This window comes from Corvus cornix, chromosome 8 (assembly GCF_000738735.6).
Source record: "Corvus cornix cornix isolate S_Up_H32 chromosome 8, ASM73873v5, whole genome shotgun sequence".
NCBI classification, from domain to species: Eukaryota; Metazoa; Chordata; class Aves; order Passeriformes; family Corvidae; genus Corvus; species Corvus cornix.
The window spans coordinates 28,177,691-28,200,134 of record NC_046338.1 but is presented as its reverse complement, the minus strand read 5'-3'; the positions used below and the strand labels follow the sequence as shown (position 1 = coordinate 28,200,134).

The following is a 22,444-nucleotide window of genomic DNA, read 5'->3' as shown; positions in this document are numbered from 1 at the left end:
GCCTTCCCTACTCCAGGAAAAGGGCTCCTTTAATTGCTGTGAGAGAAGTGTGAAGTGTGCCTGACAAGGATTTGATTAAATGAAGAAGCTCCTGGCGCATTGCACTGAGCAGAAATTCTCCAATTCAGTGTTTTCTCTGTGGCAAAACATCATTTTTGCACAAAACACATCAAATCCATTAAGGCAATCAAAGCCAATCTCTGCGAGGTCAGGTTCTCCCCAGCTGCAGCACTCCCAGTTCTGTGCTCACAGCTGGGCTGTGCCGTGGCTGCTCAGTGCCTTCTGCCTGGTGATCACCCGTGACAGCCCTGGGGCTGCTGCTCCCCTGTGGCCTTGCCACCGTGCCAGGGGTCAGTCCAAGCACTGCCACGCCACCAGACTCTGAGGCAGGAGGTCCCAGCTCTGACTTGTCCACAGAACAACCACAGCCAGGTTTAGAGATGACCTTGGACAGGTTTATCCAACCCAAGAAAAGTTGCACATTTGGTCTGGAGACTTTTAACTCTATGTAAACCAGTCTGGGAAAAACATAATGGCATAAAACTCCAAATGACTTCAACTAAGGTCACCACCAGGTCTTTTGTGTCATGACAAAGATGGCTTATCTAAGACATTTCACCCTTATCTTTGTTTTCTGGGTACACTGTGAGATTTTCTCATGCCAGCCATACTTAGTTCCTTTTGCAGCTGGTCCAACCCCTGCTGCCTCCCAGCCTGCACAAGGATGCACTCCAAGAGCACTGCCCACCACCCTCAGGCTGACATTTGGCACTTCAGCTTAACTAAACTTCAGTTTGCCTGTCAGATTTGTTCCTAGGGCCAACTCTCATGGGTGCATTTTATGAGCAGCACACAGAGCAATGGCTGCAGTGTCCCAGGAGGGACATCCACAGGCCACCCTGCCCTTGGGACAAGAGATGGAGTGACAGGACAAGGGGGAATGGTTTCCCACTGCCAGAGGGCAGGGACAGATGGGATATTGGGAAGAAATTCTCCCCTGTGAGGGTCCTGAGGCCCTGGTACAGCTTCACAGAGAAGCTGTGGCTGCCCCTGGATCCCTGGAAGTGTCCAAGGCCAGGTTGGACAGGGCTTGGAGCACCCTGGGCTAGTGGAAGGTGTCCCTGCCCGTGGCAGGGGGATTGGAAATTGATCTTTAAGGTCCCTTCCCACCCAAACCATTCTGTGGTTCTACGAAAAGACAATGGAAAGTAAAGATTTACCCTACAATCATAAGCAAACCTTGACCTGATGCACTTCTAACCCAGCCCTGCTGATTCCACAGTTGGTGGAATCCAGTTGATCCCATGGTTGGTGGCTCCTCAGATCTCACTAGAGTGAAATCCCTGCTCAGAGGAGATATCAGACAGTGCAGGCAGGTCTGGATTACCACAAGACCAAGTCAAGTGTTTCAGGATCTCCAGCTGATCTTTTAAAGGCCTCTGCTTTCTACAGATACTTTAAACTTTTTGTTCCCATACAAGATGAAAGCAAATATTAACAAAGAAGAATTTGCCTTGGGATAAACAACCTGCTTTTGCAATGGTCCCACGTATTGGCATCACAAAAAGCCAGTAAGTGCTTCTATATGACATGAAAGCATTTAGTACCACTTGGCCCAAGACACCCTGTACTGGGGGCTTTTCAGACCTGTGTGATTGTCATTTCTAAAGTTGTCTATAAGTTATTTCTCCTGACTCTGGCTGCACAAAGTAGTCTGACACCAAGTACTAGCCCTCCAGAAAAAATTGCACGCTTCTTCCAAAGCCCCACCTCTGTAGATGAGTTATATTCAGAGTTAACCTTTCTCCTAATATTTGATGTCAAAACAACAACAGGGGATTTACAAGGGTTCTTCCAGGGTTTCAGGAAACTCCCCATAGCTGGACCAGAAACAATAATTATAAACATAAAAAACCCCAAAAATATATTCACCTGCCTCACCCAGCATAGCACATTCATTAGGGCAAAGTCAGTATCTCTGAAGTATTTTAAATTCCTTTCTTTTGAATCACAGAATCTACCTTCCTAATGATACAAGAAAACTCTGGGTGCTTCCACAGAAGGAAACTTTCCCCAGAGCCATGAAGGCAGGTGTTCTGCTCCATCCTGTGCTTCCAGACCTGATCCCTCAGAATTCCCTGCATGGCCCATCATGAGGAGATTCATCTCACCCGGCACCAGGCAGTTCATCTGAGCTGGTTGCTCACACTGCTGCTATTAGAGATTTCTCACACCAGAGAGAAACTGGCACTCTCAGAGAGTAATCACCTAATTTCCTTAGACATCCCCTGCAGAATGAGATTAATTTGTGGCACAGTAGCTCCCTAACCTCAGTCAGAATCTGTGAAGTGTTCGTGCAGAAATACCCAAAAACTGCTGACTTCTTTCACATGCAGAGAGCTGGCTCATTAATTTTTGGCTTGCACATAATTAAAGACACTAAGGAAGCTTGAAATGACACGGATTCCATATTCCTACAGCCAACACAGAGAACATGACAGCATTTTCACCCAAAATACCTCCTTTTGGGGCTGGTATAAATGGGTTGTAAACATAGAGTACATGAAATAACTCATTGTTGTAAAGGTCAGAAGACAGAAATCCTTGCACAAGGCAAAGATCTGCATGCAAGAATACAAACCAGGATTTTGAAACAATGAAGAGAATCTGGGGTTTTATGTTTTCTAGTAATTCAATAGCTCTCACACACACTTAACATTGCAAACATGAGCAGCTCCCCTTGTCAGGGAAGCTGCTCAACAGTCCACTTGGGTTTGCAGATAAGTCATTGTAGGATTGGGAGCCGAGTTACCACAGTGTCAACAGAGGAACACAGAGAAATCAATTTATTAGATTTTTTTTTTTTATAATCTGAATTATCTCAGAAATTGCTAACTGATTTAACTTTCAAAGCAGGGCTTTAGGAAGCTCATCTGGAATATATTATTAATCAGGAGTATTGTAAATGTTACATGGTAATGACTGAAGCCCTCGGTGAGATCAGGGTTGCCTTGTGTTTGCTTCATACAACTCAGTAGGGAAAAAATTCCCAATCCCTAAAACATTTACAGTCTTTGAGAGACAAGGCAGAAAAAAGGTAGAGGAAACACAGACACAATTAAGTAGTAAGTCTATGAGTAAACAGCAGGTCCATGATGAAATCAGCAACAGAATCGATGCCTCTCACATCCCAGATCAGTACCTTGTACACAAAATCATTATATTCTAATTAAAAATCTTTATCTGTAATAGTTGAATGCAGCATAAACCTGAGCTGAGCCAGGTTTCTAGAAGAATACTGGCTCAAAACAATATTCCGGAGAAAATTCTAAGCACAAGGAGGAAGGTCTCCTGGGAACAGAATTTATCATCATGTGCTGAGCATTAAAGAAATCACCAGCATGGTCTGAACGAGGCTCCAGTGAATCGAGCAGGAGCCCTCACGGTGGAAGCTGCTCCCTGGAAACTCGGGAAAACCTGGCTTTTCCACGACATTCGTTATGTTACACTCCAGAGTTATGTTTCAGTCACACTTGGATTTCCTCTGCAATGCTTTAACTGTAGATTTTCAAACAAGTCAAGACCCAGGGGATCAGCACAAAAGCCCATCCCTTCCCAAACTGTCCTACTGGAGTGACACCTGGAGTAGAGTTCCACAACAAGCGTTCATTTCCATGACAATGCCAATCAATTAGGGGAACAATCCACTTGGCGTTGTTAATCCCCCATTTGTGATCCTATTGATGTGACTGAACAGTGCCACCAGACAGAGCTCAGGAAAGCACCAAAAAATCCTCCCAGAACACGCTATGGTCTAAAAAATATAAATAATACACTGCATATTGAAATACAGGCAAAAAGTAAGAGTCAGATCTCGCAGGAGTGAAGTGCGCACTGAGCTGTGGAATCATTGAGAGTAACCAGGAGCATTGTGAAGGCCTTCCAAGACTTTGGACAAAATCCAATGAGTTTTGGTGATTTTTACTTGGATCTAGCTAAGAAACTGAGGAGAGAAATTCAAGTCCATCTTCTCCCGTGCCTTTGCTCATGACTCATTTTTGTGAGTGACCCAAGGAGGAAAAAAAAGAAAGAAAAAACCCAAACCACAGATAATATCTATACAATGCACTCATTTACCCAGAGGTGGGAATGTTCCATTCCCTGCTCTACCCAAGTGAAATCAAGGTTATTCTTCTATTGGGCCAGGAAAGATGATCTCCAACACAAACCAGGAAAATCCTTCAGGATACTCAGCTCAAGGAGAGGGAAAGCAAATTGGAGCCTGACTTTGCAAAGCAGTGCCTGACACATTCCTGTGAGTCCTGTCTGGCGCCAGTCCTTGTGACAAAGTCTATTCAGAAATTTCAGCTCATTACTGTATAATTTAAATATTTTTACAGGAAAGAAGGATCCGTTCTTCTCTGGGCCCATCTTGCACACAGCAGGGAAGAGCCCTGCAAACTCCTCCTGTTTGTACAATCAAATTCATGTTTGCTGAGACTGCACTAAAGGGGGGTCACCACCCTTCCTTCTTTTTTTCCCTGCTCAAAGGCAAGCAGGGAGCTGACACCGTGGAGAGATAACAGTATTTAGCATGGACACCTCCCTTTCAAACGACACTGATTTCATGCAGAGGGCTAGACAATCTCCATTTCCATCATATTTCATTTCAATACTCCCTGTGTAATGGAATCTTGGTTAGTTTAATATCACTGGTAAATGAAACTCTCATCTCAGTCAGTAAGAACAATGTTTGGTTTTGGCCTAGAGCGGGGAAGAGTGATTGAAGCACTTGGGAATTCATTTCAAAGGCTGTGGAATGCATTTATATGGCCACATCCTCTCTTCCCTCAGACACCCACAAACAGCAAGGTCTGTAGGGTGCAGGTTTTGAAAGCATGTGTTAGCAATTGTCAGAAACTAAATGGCAGCCTAAAGGGATGATTAATTAGGAGAACAGCCAGCAAATTGGCACAAATGGCAAACATGAATAACACTTGTCTCAACAAGCATTTACAATTTCCTTTCATACAGTCAAAGTCCAAAAAAGACGCAGCACAGGGACAACTTTCCAAGGTTTTAATCACTTTGATTGGATCATTCAGACAGTTCTTGATCCACTTTAATTCCATCAGACAGCAATATTCACACCCCACCCCCCCCCCCGCCCCCGCACAATCCAGTGGCAGAGTAGTTAAAAACTGAGACGGTCAGAACAGGAACAGGAGGGGAGAGAAGCTGGGGAGATGTGTATCACCTACAGCCACACTGCATCCCATGGAAGGGACAGGAAAAGGGCATTATTTAGTGACCAGGATAATCTTTTCCATGTTGGACAATTCATAGAAGGCAGAGCTATTCGACCTTGTGGATGAGGAAGTGCAGGTGATCTGTAGGAGTACCCCACTCTGACCAAACCTCAAAGACTGAATTCCTCCCATTAATACTGGATTACTGAGAAAATCATTCTTTGCAAAGATCTCTTAACCCCATTTAAAAAAGATCACGACAAAGAAAGGTCAGATTTGCTCATGTCCATCCACCAAACTTCCTTAGGCACGGCCTCCTGGAGCTGTGAGGGAGCCTTTCCTTCTTCCCAGAGTCACATCAGACAGACACTTTCCTCTGAGGCCAAGGGACGGGAAATTGCTGGCATAATATTTCTCTTAAACAGTTCAATACATCAAAGTAAGCCAATTTTTGTAGTCTTGTACTTCAGACAAGCCCCATATATTAATAAAGGGAAGCACCCGCCTGCTGCTTGAACACATCTTCAGAGTGCTCTGGTTTTATCACTCAAGTACTCAGTTATGTCTTCACTGAGGATGAGTTTTGAGGACAAAACCAAAATACAAAAAGTTGGAACAAGGCATGAGTTTTAGCAGCACTTAAATTGAGCAGTTTTACCTTCTAATCCCATTTATTGAGTTCCAAGACCCTATGATCTCGTGCAAGAGTTGTGATCAAGCTCATTTAAAAGTATTAAATAATCAAATAAATGCTAGTATTAACTTAGATCATAATAATTAAATACAGCTTCTTTACTTCTGAAGTGGGGCATAGCCAATAGGAGCCACCAGTATCTTTGCTGTCTCGGAATTATTGGCTGGGCAACATTTATTGAGCATCAGGAAAAACCAGCAGAGAATATTCTTAATACCCAGTTGCAGTAGAAAACACCAATGTGAGTATTATAAAAAAAAGGTGGAGTGGTATGGGGTAGATCTCTTATCTCATTGTCAAAGTAACTAAAATTGTTCCTCAAATAATCTCAGCATTTATTCACTGTAAAGATATGTTTGAAAGTTTCCAGTCATTCCTTTCCAATGCAGGGTTTGTCTCAGGTCAGTAGCACTCAGATACACAGAAACCCCCTCTTTTTAAAACTATTTTAAGATTTGTCTTTTCCCAAGAAAATGCAAAATGTAAAAGCTTTGATCATTATGCTATTGTGGCTCACTTTTTGGTACCTATTTAGTTGATTTTTTAAGACACAATAAACACTTTGGCCAGTTGAGCACTGCAGTAACTAAGATACTCCTTGCTGTGAATAAATATCCAAACGTTGTTAATATTTCCATGGTGGAAATAAATGCTTCCTATGCTGCTAAAAGTATCTTTAACAAGATTCACGAGACCAGGAACCTGCTTCTCCCACAGCACAGCTACTCCAAGTTGTAAAGCCATGAGGTGTCCTGCTCCTGGATGGGCTCTTTGGGCTCTGTATTTTCTTGTCCTCAGGCCATGGGTGCCACCACCTTTGGGGCATTTACCTGACAAACAAAGGTGACACCTTGGCAAACCAGTCTGGCTGCAAAGTTACAGCATTGTGATAACAGCCAGCCCTGATGAATGGGCTCCTGAGGGAATCAGGCTGGGTTTCAACATAAAATATTACACAATAAAAGCTTACAAGGCAAACCATGATTTAAAGAGAGGGAGAAAATCTAATCCTGATGAGCTCAATATGCATTAAATATAATGCGGCTTTCAGAGCTTCCCAGAAATGCCTTTTAGCATATAAACCATCATAGAATCCTGGGATAGTTTGGGTGGGAAGGGACCTCAAAGACCTCATCCTACCTAGGATGAGGTCATCTTCCCCTAGCCCAGGGTGCTCCAAGCCCCATCCTACCTGGCCTTGGACACTTCCAGGGATCCAGGAGCAGCCACAGCTTCTCTGGGCACCCTGTGCCAGGGCCTCTCCACCCTCCCAGGGAACAATTTCTTCCCAATATTCCATCTAAACCTACCCTTCTGCAGCTTAAAGGCATTCCCCCTTGTCCTGTCACTCCATCCTTTGTCCCAAGTACCTCTCCAACTCTCCTGGAGCCCCTTTAGGCACCGGAAGGCACTCTAAGGTCTCCCCAGAGACTTCTCCAGGCTGAACAACCCCAGAAACTTAAGGCATATGGGATGAATACAGCTAAAAAGAGAAACAAACCCCAAAATATCAAGCAAACACCTGGAAAAGAGAAGCAAAGGATTCCTTCAAAATGTGTTTTCATTACTGAGAACATACAGAAAGCATTTTACACTGTCTAGATTAATTTCAGGGGATGAGAGTTGGGTTTGGAGTTTTTTTAAGGGAACATAATAAAGTACATATAAAACCATGTTCTGCCTTTCACAGGATCTGAAGGGCAAAGACCTTGTGAAATAAAGAGAAATGAGAAGCGATAACACTACAGCAATGACCTTAGATAGTGCTCTTTATTTGTTTGGGGTTTTCTATTATTTTCTGTAATAAGTCTAACAGTGTCTAAATGAAACATTGTTTAAAATCTTATGGTATTACTTCTCAATGAAAAAAACAGTCACTGGCACTGGAAGCCTTCTGCCACCTGGCAAAGACACAGAATTTTAACAGGGATCTGAATTAGGTCTCATTACCTGAAAGAAGTCACTGGGTGAAGTTTCTTTTCTCTGAAATCCTGACTCCTGCAAGACCCATGGAGGAAGCAGAGTGCAAAGGAGCTGAGCCACCCTCACAGCCGAGATGTGGAACCCACACTGCTGCTCAGGCCTCCTGCTTCCCAAAAGAAGTTACAGAAAGAAGTTGTCCTAGAATGAAATCCTGATATGGGATGCATGGAGGAGTTTGGGTGGTTTGATTTTTCTGGGACCTTCCCATCTGCAGTGGAACAAACCTGTGCTTAGCACAGTGTTATTTGTATTTTGCTCAAAAACAAAGCAGTGCACAGCCTTTGTGTCTTTCACAGCAGAAAATTCCGTAATTTAATTCCAAAGACTACAATTGCCAGAGCTGCAGCAAGCTGAAACCATTCCAGCAACCAGAGCTAATCCTGTAAAAAACATGGAATATAAAAATAGCAGCCCTTCAGATGAAGGGAAAGTCAGTGCAGAGAGAACTGGCCACTGCTTTACAGGCGTTTTATTGCAACACCTGTTGTAGGGCAGTGGCTTCATTTCTGCATCAATACCAGCACAAATCAAATCTAGAGGTCTGATAAAGCAAAACATATTCTGTATGAAACACACCAAAGACAGGAGGGGTTGGATAGAGATCAGAAAATCCACAGTTCACCTGACTACCCAAAACCTCATTTAGATCAAGCCTAAACTTGTTTCGTAAATTTTATTTTATTTTATTTTATTCACAAAACAGATCTGAAACCTCTTTGTGGACACTGGTCTTTAGCTGAAAACACTGCCAGCCTCTTCACCCATCTTACCCTTCTACACGATTTTCCTGAAACTGTAAAGGCAAGGAGAAGAAAAGGTAAATAATAGTTATTCAAATATCAAAAAAAAATAGTCTACCCTAAAATCCAGGATTTTTCCTTGCACTGGAATCTGTCCTAATTGTAAACAAAGAGTTACAGTCCCAGTTTTTAAATTTTGTTGCCTGTACTTTGCATGTATAAGGATTCCGTAATTCCTGCATCCTTGGAGTCCATGAGAGTTTGTCAGACTCTCTGCTTTCCTTAGAGAGAAACAGTTTCAGATGTAACAGCTGAATTTATAACACTGACTTGATGTGAAAGATGTGAAAACAATGACCAGGCTGCCATAGAGGAGAAGACGAAGAAAGGGAGCCTTAAAAACTAAAGGAATAAAATCACAGCTGTTGCAGACACGTGGGGCAGGCCTGGCTCATATCTTTTAATGCTTCATGTGCACAAGGCTAAGTGCTTTCACCCAAAAGGCAACATAAGAGGCTCCCTCTGGATAAAAAAGTCAATGGGTTTTTTTTTAGAAAGCATTAAGGAACAATAAATCATTTCCTAAAGAAGTATTTCTGCCTGGAAAAAGCAGGGAAAGATTTGGAATATTCTTCATGAATGCAGGATTTAATGAATTCCTCCATGAAGTCCTTTATAGACTCTCCTAAAAAACCAAGTAGTTTCCATGTGACAGGTCACTCAATTCGTCAATAAAGGGATTAATTTTGCAATATAAATTGTATTTAGCTGCCTTACCTCCCCTGAACTGCACTGTCCATCAAAATTAACCCTCCTTGGTACAAGGCAGAGGTTTCTGTGACCCCCTTAGTGCTGTGCTGAGCTCTTCAGGAGAAGAATTGGGCCAAGAGTTTCACGGGCATCTCATGCTTTATAGGGAAGTGGTGGAGTTTCCATCCTTGGAAGTAAAGAATAAAGAATAAAAAGCATAATGAATTGGAGAAAGCTACAATGACTTCAAAATTAGCTGTGCTCTGAGTGAGGGAAGGAGAAGATGACCCCAGGAGCCCCTCCTGAGTTAAAGAATTGGAGTTAATAGAAATAGAAATAATAAAATTATTCTGTTTAATAGAATAATAAATAAAACAACTTAATTTACTAACTAAAGAGTAAGCTCAAATATAAGACATAAATAACTGAATAAAGTGAAATTCTATTATTCTGAGAAGCAGCTACAAAATTATGTGCTCTTTGAAGTACAAAATTGAGCTTTACTACATGAAACAACCCCATTTTTCATGTAGGCCACAAATTATATTCTTAAGTACCTCAGACAGGTGATAACAAATTAGATTCCCACTCACAGGAAAACTTGCTCTCCCTTCTCTACAGCTGCAGATGCTCGTTTTAAAATGCTTTGGTTTAAGCACACATTTAAAACCAATTTACAGGTAAGTTGGGAAAGAATGCATGAGTTAAAAAAGAGCATTGGAAAAGAGCAGGGAGGTGGTGCAGTCCCCATTCCTGGAGGTGTCCAAGGAAAAACTGGATGTGGCACTTGGTGATTTGGTTGGGTTGGCGAGGTGGGGATCTGTCACGGGTTGGACTCCATGGTCTGGGAGGGTTTTTCCAGCCTCAGTGATTCTGGGATTCTGTGTCTAAGGACAGAGTTTGGGGTTTGGGAAAGTGCAGTCCCACAGTATGCTGTGCAGGCCTTCTGGCAGCTCTGTGAGCCCCAGCTGGGTGGTTATGCCTCGTGGTGTGGACACAGCCCCAAGAGCCTCGAAGCTGCACTGCCATCCCAAGTGCAAACCCTGAGGGACACAAGGAACACAAGTGCCAGCTCAAATCATGTCTGCTCCACTGAGCCCACAGCCTCTCCCTGCTGGGGTGGCTCCCCCACCCCATGGCCTCGTTTAGCAAAGGTCATTGTGGGTACAAAGCTCTGCTCACAACAGGATTAACACAATTCCATGAAACTGCAGGTTTATTCCCATCCCTGAGAACACAGCTGCCTGAAACACCATCCGGGAAAAAATGCTCTGGGATATTTTTCAATCCTCTCAAGCAATGTTCCCCTGACATCCAAGAAAATAACCTGAACCCTTCAAGTTACTGTCTTCCCCCAGGTTTTCTGAATATTTTATAAGAATTCCATAACAAGATTGGAAATGTCCGTGCATAAAGAATTGCAGTATTGATTTAGTTCCCAAAGTTATAAAATATAAACCAGGTACCAAAGAACAACCATTCTCAACCTTTCGGTTGTTATATTTTGTATTCCATTTCATCTTCACAGCCTGATACAACATTTATTTGTATTATTGGCAGCAATCTTTGCTGTATCCTGGGAGTTCATTATGGGAGTTTTCAGGATACCGGCTATAAAAACTTTTCTCCTGGATTCATAATTCACTAACAAAATAGCAGTGATGAGTCGAATGATGATTTGTACATATTTTGAGTGTCCAAAAAGTATTATTTATCAGTTTTGTATGAGGAGCAACCAGCGTACAGGTAAAAAACCTCACAGGCTTAGACTGAGAGGGTTTGATGCAGTTTTGCTGCTTTTCAAAAGGAAAAGTTTTCAAAGTACTAAAACTGCATATAAATGCAATAAAAACAAAACAAAATAAACATAGAGTTGACAGATGTTCTGTGTGTTAAAACCTACCGGGCTACATTCCTTCCTGGGGAGGTCAGTAAAATTACTGTGTGCAATGAATTTGCTTCTTCTACCAACCCCCTTATTTTGAGTACACAACTTGTAACTCACGAGTTCAGCTCCTTTAGCTGCTGAAACAGGGACTGGCAGGCTCAGCCCTTTTGTCTCACAGCTATCCACCCATCCCAGTACCTGCTGGGAAAAGAACAGGACATGTGAGCAAACGCACAGCGAGATGAACTCCCCAGGAGATGCCACCACCTCCGGCCCCACCAGCTGCCAAGAGTGGAAAACCCCACATTTTCCCACCAAACTCACCTGGTTTTCCTTGCTCTCCCTCCACATGTTTTTCCCCTCCTTTTTTTTTTTTTGGTTTTTTTTTTGGGTTGTTTTTTTTTTTGTTTGTTGTTTTTTTTTTGTTGTTGTTGTTGTTGTTGTTGTTGGTTGTTTGTTTTAAACATCATCTTTTCTGGGTCTCTCCTCAGCATCTAGGGAGGCACAAGGCTGCAGTCCTGGGACTTAATGGATGTAGAACTGGGAGGCTGCATGGGCAGAAAGCAGTGATATCAAAACTTTCCTCCCCCCTTCCAGTCTTCCCCCTCTTCCTAAGATGCCTTAGGATTTAGCTCTTATTTTTTCAGACCCTGTACTGGTTTACTGTAACTCAAGAATTCCATAGCCTGTTTGCTACTGTTCTCTCATCCTGGTTCGACATACCAAACCCTCTCTGGGCCTGAACTCGAGGACACTTTGTTTTCCCAGGCCCCAAAATATGTAAAATGAGCCTCTGAACGGGGGAAGCAAACTTGGGGTAATTACATCACTACCTGAAATTATAATTGGAGAATTAACCCTGATATGCAAATGGACCAAACTTATAAAAGTGTGAAAAACCTATGACCCAGCATCCATCTTGGGTGGAGCCCCTTGGAGGCTTTTGACTGCCCAGGGTGTACCTTTGAAGGCCCTTAAAATAAATACCTGTTTTCATTCTCTAATCTTGTCTAGCCTCTGTATTCAGGTAGCCACTTCAAGGCATCACCAGCAATCCTTCTTGTCCCATCTGAATCCCCACTGATTTCTTCTATTTCTTTCCAGCCCCAATTTCCCTCTTACCCTTCCTACCCCATCCCTCAGCATCCCTTTCTAAGGGATATTCTTGCTGGTCCAGCAAAGCTGAATTTTGCCTGGGTGCTGAGTGCTCCCAGCCAAGGTTTCTCAGGACTACTTGACCCACAAAAAGTAAGTTTAATTGGAAAGCTCTTTGTGCAGCGCACAAAATACTTGTGGAAGTATCCTAAAGCCCAAGTCCTGCCTCCTAACCATGTCCATACAGCCTTGCAGTATTTATCTATTCACCATAGGCATATTTATCTATTCACAATGGGAAAATGCAAAAGGAAAAGTCCTATGTGATTAGACCTGTCTGTAGGAAAAGACTGCGCTGTACTTTAAAAACTGCCAAAATAAGTGTAGTTACCAGGATGTTTGTTACCATGAATCCTTTTAACAAGCAACACCCACCTTGCTGTGAAATTTTTCACTAAAACTGCTGAAAATGCACCAAAGCACAGAAGAAAGGAAAAGGGGAAACTGGAATTCTGAGGGCAGCACAGGAATGTCCCCCAGGAGGGTCAATGACTCACTGCCCCCTCCCCTTTTCACAGCCTTGCCTGAGAGCATCAGTAAAGTTAAAATGCCCCGAACCCAGGATGAGCTGAGGATGTGACATTACTGCGGGATGACACTGGAACAAAAATTAAGGACAGAAAAAGAGCAAAACTGGGCTGTTGAAAGCCTGAATAGATCACATTTTGTTTGGCCTAAGCAATGCTTAACTCCAGTTTTATGCTACTATGAACAAAAAGAGCATAAACTGGTACGTTTTTAGCAAATAAAAATAACAACCAATTTTAAGCTCTCCATTTGTAGTCACTTGTGCCGTATGGTGTACGCCGAAGCCGGGGAACAAGATGAATGTTCAATCATATTTCAGCACAACTGGAGACAGCTGATGGAAATTGAGGATCTGATCCAGCAGATAAAAAAGAAAGTGGCAGATTCAGATCTTCTTTGTGGAAGTTAACATCTCACTTGGGCTCCCGTGTCCCTCTTAAACAAGGCGAGATGGAAAAGCACGTCAAGTCTATTAAGCTTTTGTGCAGAGAAACATTGCAATCCACAATGTCTGTGCCCTCAATTGCTGAAAATGTCAGAAAACTGTCAGGTTTTATGGCTGCTGAAAAACAAAACAATAATAATACAGCTTCTGCAAGATCTGATTTCCATCTGACATGCTGATAAGGCAGGCTGAGCCAAAATGAGACCAACCTAGAAATGACAAGGGAACAGCAAGTTCTGCCACTCACTGAGCTCTGCAACAACACACAGTCCTCCTCAGAGTTATTAAGGGGATGATTTAATTAGATCCAAAATATGTTCCAAACTATCCTTTTGAAACAGTCCTGTCCAGCTTGTTTCACTGATGCAGGTGTTCTTCAGAGGCCTAAAATTACATAGCTGTGATTCTTTTTGTCTTTTTAAACATCATGTGTTGTATTATTGCTGTTCTAATGTTTTTCTTGTTAATGTTTTAATTTTTATTTCAGATACTTTGGAAATTTTCGAAATACAATGCCCATGAGACAAGCTGCTGCTTGAGCTTCATTTTATTTTTGGCAGAAAAACATACCACCATAAACACAAATAAAAATAAATCATATGGATTTGACTCCTGATCTTAATACCTCTGAAAGAGTGTGATGCAAGGTTTTCCACATATTGCAGAGCTTCAGGGGCATTTGGACACTGCTCCCAGGGATGCACAGGGTGGGATTTTTGGGGTGTCTGCGCAGGGCCAGGGGTTGGACTCCATGATCCTGGTGGGTCCCTTCCCTCTCAGGATATTCCATGATTCCATGAAAACATAAAAGGAAGGCAGATGGGGGTTTTTTTCAAAAGTGCTCTACAAGGAGAGGGAAAACCAAAAGCAATTCAGTAGGCTGCAAATGGCTTTAAAGTCTATACTCCGAGAACAGCACAAGAAAATCTCTCCCTCTGTAGGAAATCCTTGTGTGGCAGATCCACGATGCTCTGCAGGATGTGTTACAGCACCCTGAGCAGCGCTGGGGAGCAGGACAGGCTCGGGCTGCAGGTGGAGCAGCAGAGGCAGAAGGGTCAGAGGTGCCCAAACTACAGGCACAGGATCCAGATCTGTGCTCTGACTGTCCCCAAGGGAACATCCTGGAACAACACTGTCCCTGAATAGATCCTGAACAGCAGAAATCTGCCCCAAACACCTGAAGTTACACCTCCATACCCACCCCAAAGACTGGATACAAGGAGATAAGCACCAAGAGCCAGGTAACACCCCCCGCTGGTAACTCTTCTGACCTGACAGGTCTGAAACAGACCCAGTCTCAGACAGGATTGAATGGCTTTAAACTGACAGGGAGTGGGTTTAGGTAGGATATTAGGAAGAATTTCTTCCCTGTGAGGGTGCTGAGGCCCTGGCACAGGGTGCCCAGAGAAGCTGTGGCTGCCCCTGGATCCCTGGAAGTGTCCAAGGCCAGCGCCTGGGATAGTGGAAGGTGTCCCTGCAGGCATTTACTTGGAAGGAGTAGAAATAGGCAATGGTTTCATTCTCTGCCCTCACAACAGAAGAGATTGTACAAAATTAATAATTTCATTTAAAAGCAAAACTAAACCAGCCACCAAAGCCTTCCCTTCCCCACCACGGTAAATTTTAAGTCACGGAAGAGGGATCTTGCATCATGTTTCCTTGAGCTTATTCTGATAATTGCTTAAATAAGAAGGACTAAAACCCTTCAGAAGAGTTTTTCTCCCCTCCTGATTTTCATTTTAAAGGGTAAATTAAAAGTCAATATTCACATCTAGCAGCACAACAAACATTTTGTTGTGTGCACAGCTTGGAAAGATTCTCAGTAGGCTGCAGCACACAGGATTTGCCTTTCAGATGAGGATTTTGTGGTTGTTGGAATATATCCTTTAATAAAGTTAGAAAGACTGCTTCAATTATTTGTCAGTCATGATTAGCCCTGACACAACCATGCAATCAACAAGCTAACAAGTTCAGCATCCTCAGTGCTGTATTATAACCAGAACTGCTTAAGCAATTTAAGTAATACCTTGCCTGAATACCTTCATTAGAGGTGAAACAGTCAAACTTTCATTTTTGTCTATTATAGACTCCATTTAACCATGTTCATTTACAAACCCAGCCCTGTTACTTCTAATATCAGCAGAAATAAGTTCATGTTCAGTAAAAGCCACTAACCTCCACAGGGAAGTAACTGAGGGTGGAAAAGTGTTTTTATACTAATCTGAAGCCTTGGCTGAGGTTATAACAGTCCATTAAATCAATTTGGTGCCTCTTTGTCAAGAAAGATCTGAACCCAGAAGCCTCCTCTGAAGGGCAGCCAGAGCATCAGGCTTTGTGTGAATTCTGTCGCTTGAGCTGAGTGCTTTGGTCACTGTACAATGACAAAAAATGAATTACTGAAGGGGCCCAACCTCTTAGCTGCAACTACATAACACTTTCAGCTAGAAATTAAATGAGAAAATAATAAGATAGTATTGAGAGCACAGAGAAATGAGACTAAATTAGTCTTCCCAGGGAGTTATTAAGCAAAGAGGTAAGGTCAGGTGGGCTTTTGCTGACCAGAACAATAGTAGGGAGCTCTAAAAACCACACAACAGCAGAGCTCAAGACTGGTGGCAAGACAAAGGCAGCACTATGTGCTAATAAATAGTCAGGGCAAGCAATTATATTGTGTCACAGAGAGAAGTGATTGCAATGAGCCCTGAGATTTCAGGCCTCCTGAATTCAGTGATAAGACCTAAGAAAATTCCACAAGCAGTGAGTGGGTGTCATGTACTGCCAATGATCCAGCAAAAACACCATTACTGGGCTGCCTTGGACTCCAGAAACTGCAAATGCAGATCCTGATGTGCTATGCTGAGGTCGTCAGGCTGGATTTGGAGCCTGTGTGCCCAAGGTCACATTGGAGGTTTCTGGAAAACAAGATGCTCGGTCCTTAAAAAATCATAAAAGCACAGAATAGTTTGGTTGGAAGGGACCTTAAAGCCCATCCAGTTCCAGTCCCTGTAATACACAGAAATTGGTCCCATCCAAGTTAAAGGGAGGTGATTTCCCTTGTTAAATTTTTGTCCTGATCAGTCTAAGCACAGCTCTAAGTCATGTGAATCCCTACCACACGATGGTGCTCCCTCTCCCAAGGCATCTGTCACAGCCAGGAACAACTGAGTGCTGCAAAAGTTACAGCTTGAGATTCCTTGGGGTCATCTCTGTCACCGCTTTCAAAAGCATTGCTAAGGAGGTTTATATACCTGCCATTAAACTGCTCTTTTAGTCTGCAAAGCAAATCTCCAAATGACACCCAGGGGTTCCACATTTAATGTTTCACAGAATGAGTTTGCTCAGTCTGTGGGTAAAACGATATTTTCATACTGCTGGACACAGAGACCAGCAAAAAGTGATGAGCACTGCAGTGCTCTGTCTGCTGGCACTGTCAGAAACAGCCTGATGCAGTCCCCAGACTCTGCCTTTCTGCAAACTGTTCTATTTTTCAGTCCCTGTCACCTTTCTTCTTGCCCCCACAGATGTACAGACACAAATACAATATTTAGTCCTGCACTTTTCTGACGATGCACTGCTACAAAAATCGAATAAAGCTCCCCTACCCACCAAAACAAAAGGCCTTAAAAATAAAAAAAGACTTCTCGGGTAGTTTCGATGTATTTCTCTCTAGGGCTCTGCATTGGGGAGGAAAATCCATCCAGCTGGAAAGCTCTGCCCCTGTTCCCTTCACAAGACCAGCAGCCCTAAGGCAGCAAAGGGCACTCAGTTCTGGCACAATTTCCCCCATACACCCTTGGCTAGTCCCTGTTCTTCCTCATTCCCTTCCAGATCCCCAAATGGATGTGACACATCGCTGGGGCCTTGGGGCTGCAATTGCATCCCAGAGGGTCTGCGCAACTCACAGCAGCCACCAGCCTCTTCCAGAGGGGGCTGCAGAGCCTGCTGCCCTTTGAAAGCTGTGACTGAACACAGTCCTGAGTGTGATGGGACACAGGAAAACACTCAGCTCCTTCCTCTCCACTCCTGTAAACTCCTGGAGTTTCAACAGAGCGACAGCAAGGTACCAAAATACCTTCTCCTTCTAATCCCCAGAGGTCCTGAGTGCAACTGGAAGCAAAAGGCTGGAACTGAATTGCCTCTGAGATCTTCAATCCAAAGCTCTGTGGGACACAAAGAACGGAGGAGAGACAGACCCCAGGGACCTCTCCTGGCCATTCCCACAGCCCTGCATGAAGGACCCTCCAACCAGCAGCAGGAAGAGAGGAGCATCTTCCACAGCAGTGTCCAAGGCCCAAGTAATCCCCGGAGCCCTTTGGCCCCTTGTGTGAAAGTTCAGTGCCTCAAAGGTAAGGAGAACCCACCTTCCTTCCAAAGGCTGCCCTCGTCCAGGGGAAATCATGGACAACACAGCCCTCAACAGGTTTACCTGGCCATGAACAGGGAGTGGATGAGCTGAGAATTCCTCCATATCCACACATCTCGGAGCACTTTGGAAAATACATTTTTAGTGGCTCATCAGCAGGGAGAATGAAAGTTGCCAGCAGCAAGAACTTTACATGCCCTAAAAACAAGAAATGCATTAGCATCTTTATTACAAATGTAATTGGGTTTTTTTAATTTGTGATTGGGGAAAGGGTCACCAGTTAAAATACACCACTGTAAAATTTGCAATTTAAATTTCATTTCACGCTGGAATGTAGAAACAGTTTACATAAATAGTATCCATTAATCATTAAAAAGAAAGGTTAGATGTAAATTAGGCTGCTACTATTTTTTTTCCTGTGATTATTTATGGGTTGGTGATGAAATTTGTTTTCACAAGGAGGAAGAATTAAGGCTTTTTCTGAAAGCAAAATCACATTCCTACAGAAAGTATAAACTTCAAGCAAGGAAAACAGAGTATTTATTGCTTTGACCCCCAAGAGCAAGCACAGAAACACAGAGTTTATTCTTGTTTACCTTTGAGGCAGAAGCCTTTCCCTTCATTCAGTGTAGCACTTCCTGTATTACTTCTGCCCACACTACCAGTTTCTGGCAATCCATTTTTTACATCCCACTTTCAATTCTGGGGAGAAAAAAAAAAATACAAAAGCAAATATCCAGAGGATAGAGAGGCTGCTTCATCTGCTGGTGTTGAGTGACTCAATGCCTCTGTGATTAGCAGAAAGAAAAACAATCAGCATTTTACCCCAACCTTCCAGGACAGCCTTTTATTAAGGTATCCAGCTCCAGAAACAGGGACAATCCCTATTTTTTCAATGCAAATCCCTAAGAACAGATCTTCACGCTCTTTAGAAGAGTACCTCCAGTCAGTGAAGACTTTTCTGCATCCTCGGATTCTATGAAAATATTTAGATTCTTTGTTAGTTCTGAAGAGGAGAACCTACTGTTACACAATTTATTCTACTGTTTTAGGAAACCTTAGGGCAGTTTCAACTATTTCATCTCAACATTCTTGTTGGACAACTGATGGATCAATAAGAACTATTTCTCCCTGGATGAAAGAGGAATCTTATCTGCTCCTGCTAAGGAAAAAACTGTGATTTTGTTGTGATTATGTTTATATTCTTTTATAGTAACATAACTTCCCTTTTTACAAACTGTGGAGATCTCCAACAGGTGTTGTCAACTGCATTTCCAGGTTTTGGCGGAAAATCTCTCTTCAAGTTTATGCTACATGTTAGTGCTTTCGTTTACACTAAAATTAAAAATTAAAACATACAAACTTGTACATAAAAGCATGTTAAAAATCATGATCTATGACTGAGTCATGGTTCCATCCCAGTTCCTCACAGATAAATCTGAATTTCACTGAATTAATCCCCACCAAAGAAAGTTTTCCAAACTCTTCAAAGAATTTTGAAATAGAATTATAAATAAGAAAAACTGATTGCAAAAGTGACTCGGTGTCATGGCCTTTTTCTAACACTGCTTTACTTACTCATTAATGCCCAGATTGTGCTTTGGATTGAAGTCTTTAGCGGCACTTCTCTTTAGGTACTATTTGATTTCTTGTGGGGCCTTGGCCTGCAGCTTCAGCCTCATTTAATTTCTGACGTACTGGACAGAGCCTGCTAACACTTGAAAAACAACAGAAAAATAACAATTGCTGAAGTTAAATAACTGTGTTCAAAAAGCAGAAAAGGGGCCTTTTTTCTTTGCAATGTAATACCTTCAAAGTTCATAGTTTATCCGTTCCTGAGTGTTCATGGTAATGTTCTCAAGATGCACTTCTGTCTCCTACTTGTAAAGGATTACAATAGCATTTTTTTCCAAGCCTGGTGCACCAAACTGTTCCCATTTCCATCTCTGTTATTACATTAATTGTCCCTGCTCTAATATGTGCTATTGTATAAACGGTTCCAACCACAGAGCTTTATGAAAGCACCTGCTGAAGTCCCTACAGACACTCCAGAGCACCCAGGGCTCTTCAGAGTGAAGCAATTTTAGCAGCAGCCTTTGCTCGAAGCTGCATTCAAAACCCTCAGTCAAGGCCTCGCCGGACGAACTTTTTGTTTCCTTTCTGTTATTTCACCTGAGGATGAAAACCAGCAAGAAGATAGAGAGGCTTGACAGCTTCTGTAATCTCATTGCAAATGCAAGCAGAAGGAGTGCTTCAGTTTTAATGTATTAGCAACTACACCACTGGGCTGAACTTCTTTCCACTTTTTTTTCTCCCCTTCTCCCTTCATTTGAAGTAGAAAATGAGGTCACATCTTATCCCTTGCCGAATGGAAAAGCACTAATAACTTCCCCCATTTACACTGGGAAAGAGTGAATAATCTAATTTCAAATCTCAAGAACAACTGTCAGGCTGAATGAGTTTCTGCTGCTCTCCCTGAAGGACAAGCACCAGCCCTTGAACTCTGTGTGTGGCCTTCATTATGGAGCCTTGGCATAGGCCCAGATGCTGTCTCCTCCAGACACCTCTTAAAAAATGGATGAGGGCCTGGAGAGCACAGCAGGGCAGCAGAAACTCTGGAATCCTACCCATTAGCATATTCATTAGGCATAATCAATAATTAATATGTCACTTGGATGAAACATACGGATTAAGTTATGCCTGTGCTAGGACTGATCCGAAAAGATTCATGAGCATGGGGCTCATTGTTTGCGGTGCAGGGTGGATGGAGCTCCAGGCATGGCCAGAGCTGGGCTTCCCCTTCCTTTATGGGCTGAGTAGCCCATGGGGACACAGGACCCCCAAAGGTCACACCTCTTGCACCTCCAGGTATTTAGAGAAAGAGAATCCCAATAAAGGAAAAAAATACATTCTGAAAACTTACGAAACAACCCTCTTTTGGCCATTGGAGGACATTCCAACCATCCTGGTGTTGGGAAGACTTCACTGCAAACTTTTTTGACAGCAGAGCCTGAAAATACCATGAAACAATATCCAACACATGGCGGAGGAACAGGGTCTGTTCCTTTTAGAGTGCAAACCTGAGCCTGTTTTATAATTAAATAATAATAATACAATATTATAATTAATGTAACACAATGCTATAATTAAATAACAATATTAATACAAATCTCTTATGGGTTTATTTTATAATGGCCAATATACCTGTCAAGGGGCAAGAATTAAAAACACTTATTAGAATAAAAAAATTCCCAAACCAGCCTTTCCCTTTCCAAGGACATGATCTCCTCTGTTCCCATCAGGACAGGGTGCAGGTCCTTCCTTTCCTCCCTCCCTGCATAGCCATGAGCTGTCTACTACCTAGAGGAGCAAAGTTAAAAATAAATGCGCTTTTAATGCCTTTTTCATTCTCCATTAAGTTGTCTCACCAGGAGGGAAGGGATAGAGAATAGCAGATTGCACAGTATTTTGTAGAAGTGGTTGGACACCCCATTCTCCAGTACAACGGGGGAGGGAAGAGAATTTCCCGCTCTGTATCTGTCGCTTCCTTTGTGTTTGTCTCCATTTCAATCAGATTTAAGTGATGTTCCCTTGAGTTCCCTAACGATGTCATTATCACTTCAGACATATGAAAGGACTGTGACGCTCACCACAACAGTGTAAACTATTTTTCAACAAATTCTGCTTTAAAATGTGACATGAAATGTTAATGTATGAGATGAAGAACCCTACAGAAAGATTATGTAACACGCTCAGGTTTTCTTCTAAAAATCCATTTCCATTGAATTATTAGCTTTTCAGAATGAAATATTTCTGAAAGATGATTTAATTTCCCCAAGAGCTATTGGCCTTTGCTTGAAAGGAGCTATTGGGTTCTGTCCCTGATGATTAATTTGGGGTGTGATGAATAGCATCAGATGCAGAAGTTGTGCTTTACATACAATAATGACATTCAAATTTAAGCATTTTTATCCATTTCAAAAAAATGTTACTACATCTAGAAACTAAGAAGAACACAAGTGCATTATTTAACAACATGATTTATGACAAAAATAAACAAATTAGGAGTCCAGTCCTGAAACTGCTAAACGAGGCTGGGCAGTACAAGTCCTCTACACTAAAACCTTTACACAGATAAACACTTAAGGTTTGGGTGTTATTTGGGTCTTTTGCTTTTAGATTATCATACTCTTAATTTCTTATTAGCAAAATACTTTTAAAAGGCTAGAATATAACTCCAGTCATGACTCCAACCCAAATTGGCTGCTGCAATGTGGTAAATCATCACATGTGGCGAGAACCACAGATGGCATCCCAAACTGCTACCTCAAAAAATATCTTCAAACAAGGAAAATTATTATCAAGCCCAAAATTCTTTCATTTTCATTTGGCTGTAACTGACAGTGTTAAACACAGATATTTTACCACAACACATTCACTTCCAGGCCACAAACAATTTTCTATGAAACACAAGAAACTTTTTTTTTAAAAACTCAGACAAAAGGTATGAACAATTCATGGATATAGTTTTCCTCTCCACAGCTTCTCCAGCACAAATTCGCCCACCTCACTCTCTTGTTCTACCTAATACACAGGATTTAAAGCAGGAATTGATCATGGAATCACAGAATCAAGATGGTTGGAGAAGA

At 42.4% G+C, this 22,444-nt stretch overlaps 2 long non-coding RNA genes across 3 annotated transcripts; both read right to left on the bottom strand.

The window, feature by feature from the left end:
- Positions 1–7,403: 7,403 nt before the first annotated feature.
- LOC109145589 lies at positions 7,404–11,717 on the bottom strand. Its single transcript, XR_002047049.3, has 4 exons — positions 11,629–11,717; positions 11,320–11,505; positions 9,444–9,603; positions 7,404–8,719 (listed from the first exon to the last, which is right to left on the bottom strand). It is a non-coding gene; the product is annotated as an uncharacterized LOC109145589 (long non-coding RNA).
- Positions 11,718–11,755: 38 nt separating this feature from the next.
- Positions 11,756–20,892, bottom strand: LOC104693599. Of its 2 annotated transcripts, none has more exons than XR_002047028.3 (5): positions 20,719–20,892; positions 19,374–19,512; positions 18,392–19,130; positions 17,859–17,993; positions 11,756–11,852 (listed from the first exon to the last, which is right to left on the bottom strand). It is a non-coding gene; the product is annotated as an uncharacterized LOC104693599 (long non-coding RNA). The 2 variants fall into 2 exon arrangements; XR_752573.4 differs by having other exon boundaries at positions 18,392–18,497.
- Between the last annotated feature and the right edge of the window lie 1,552 nt (positions 20,893–22,444).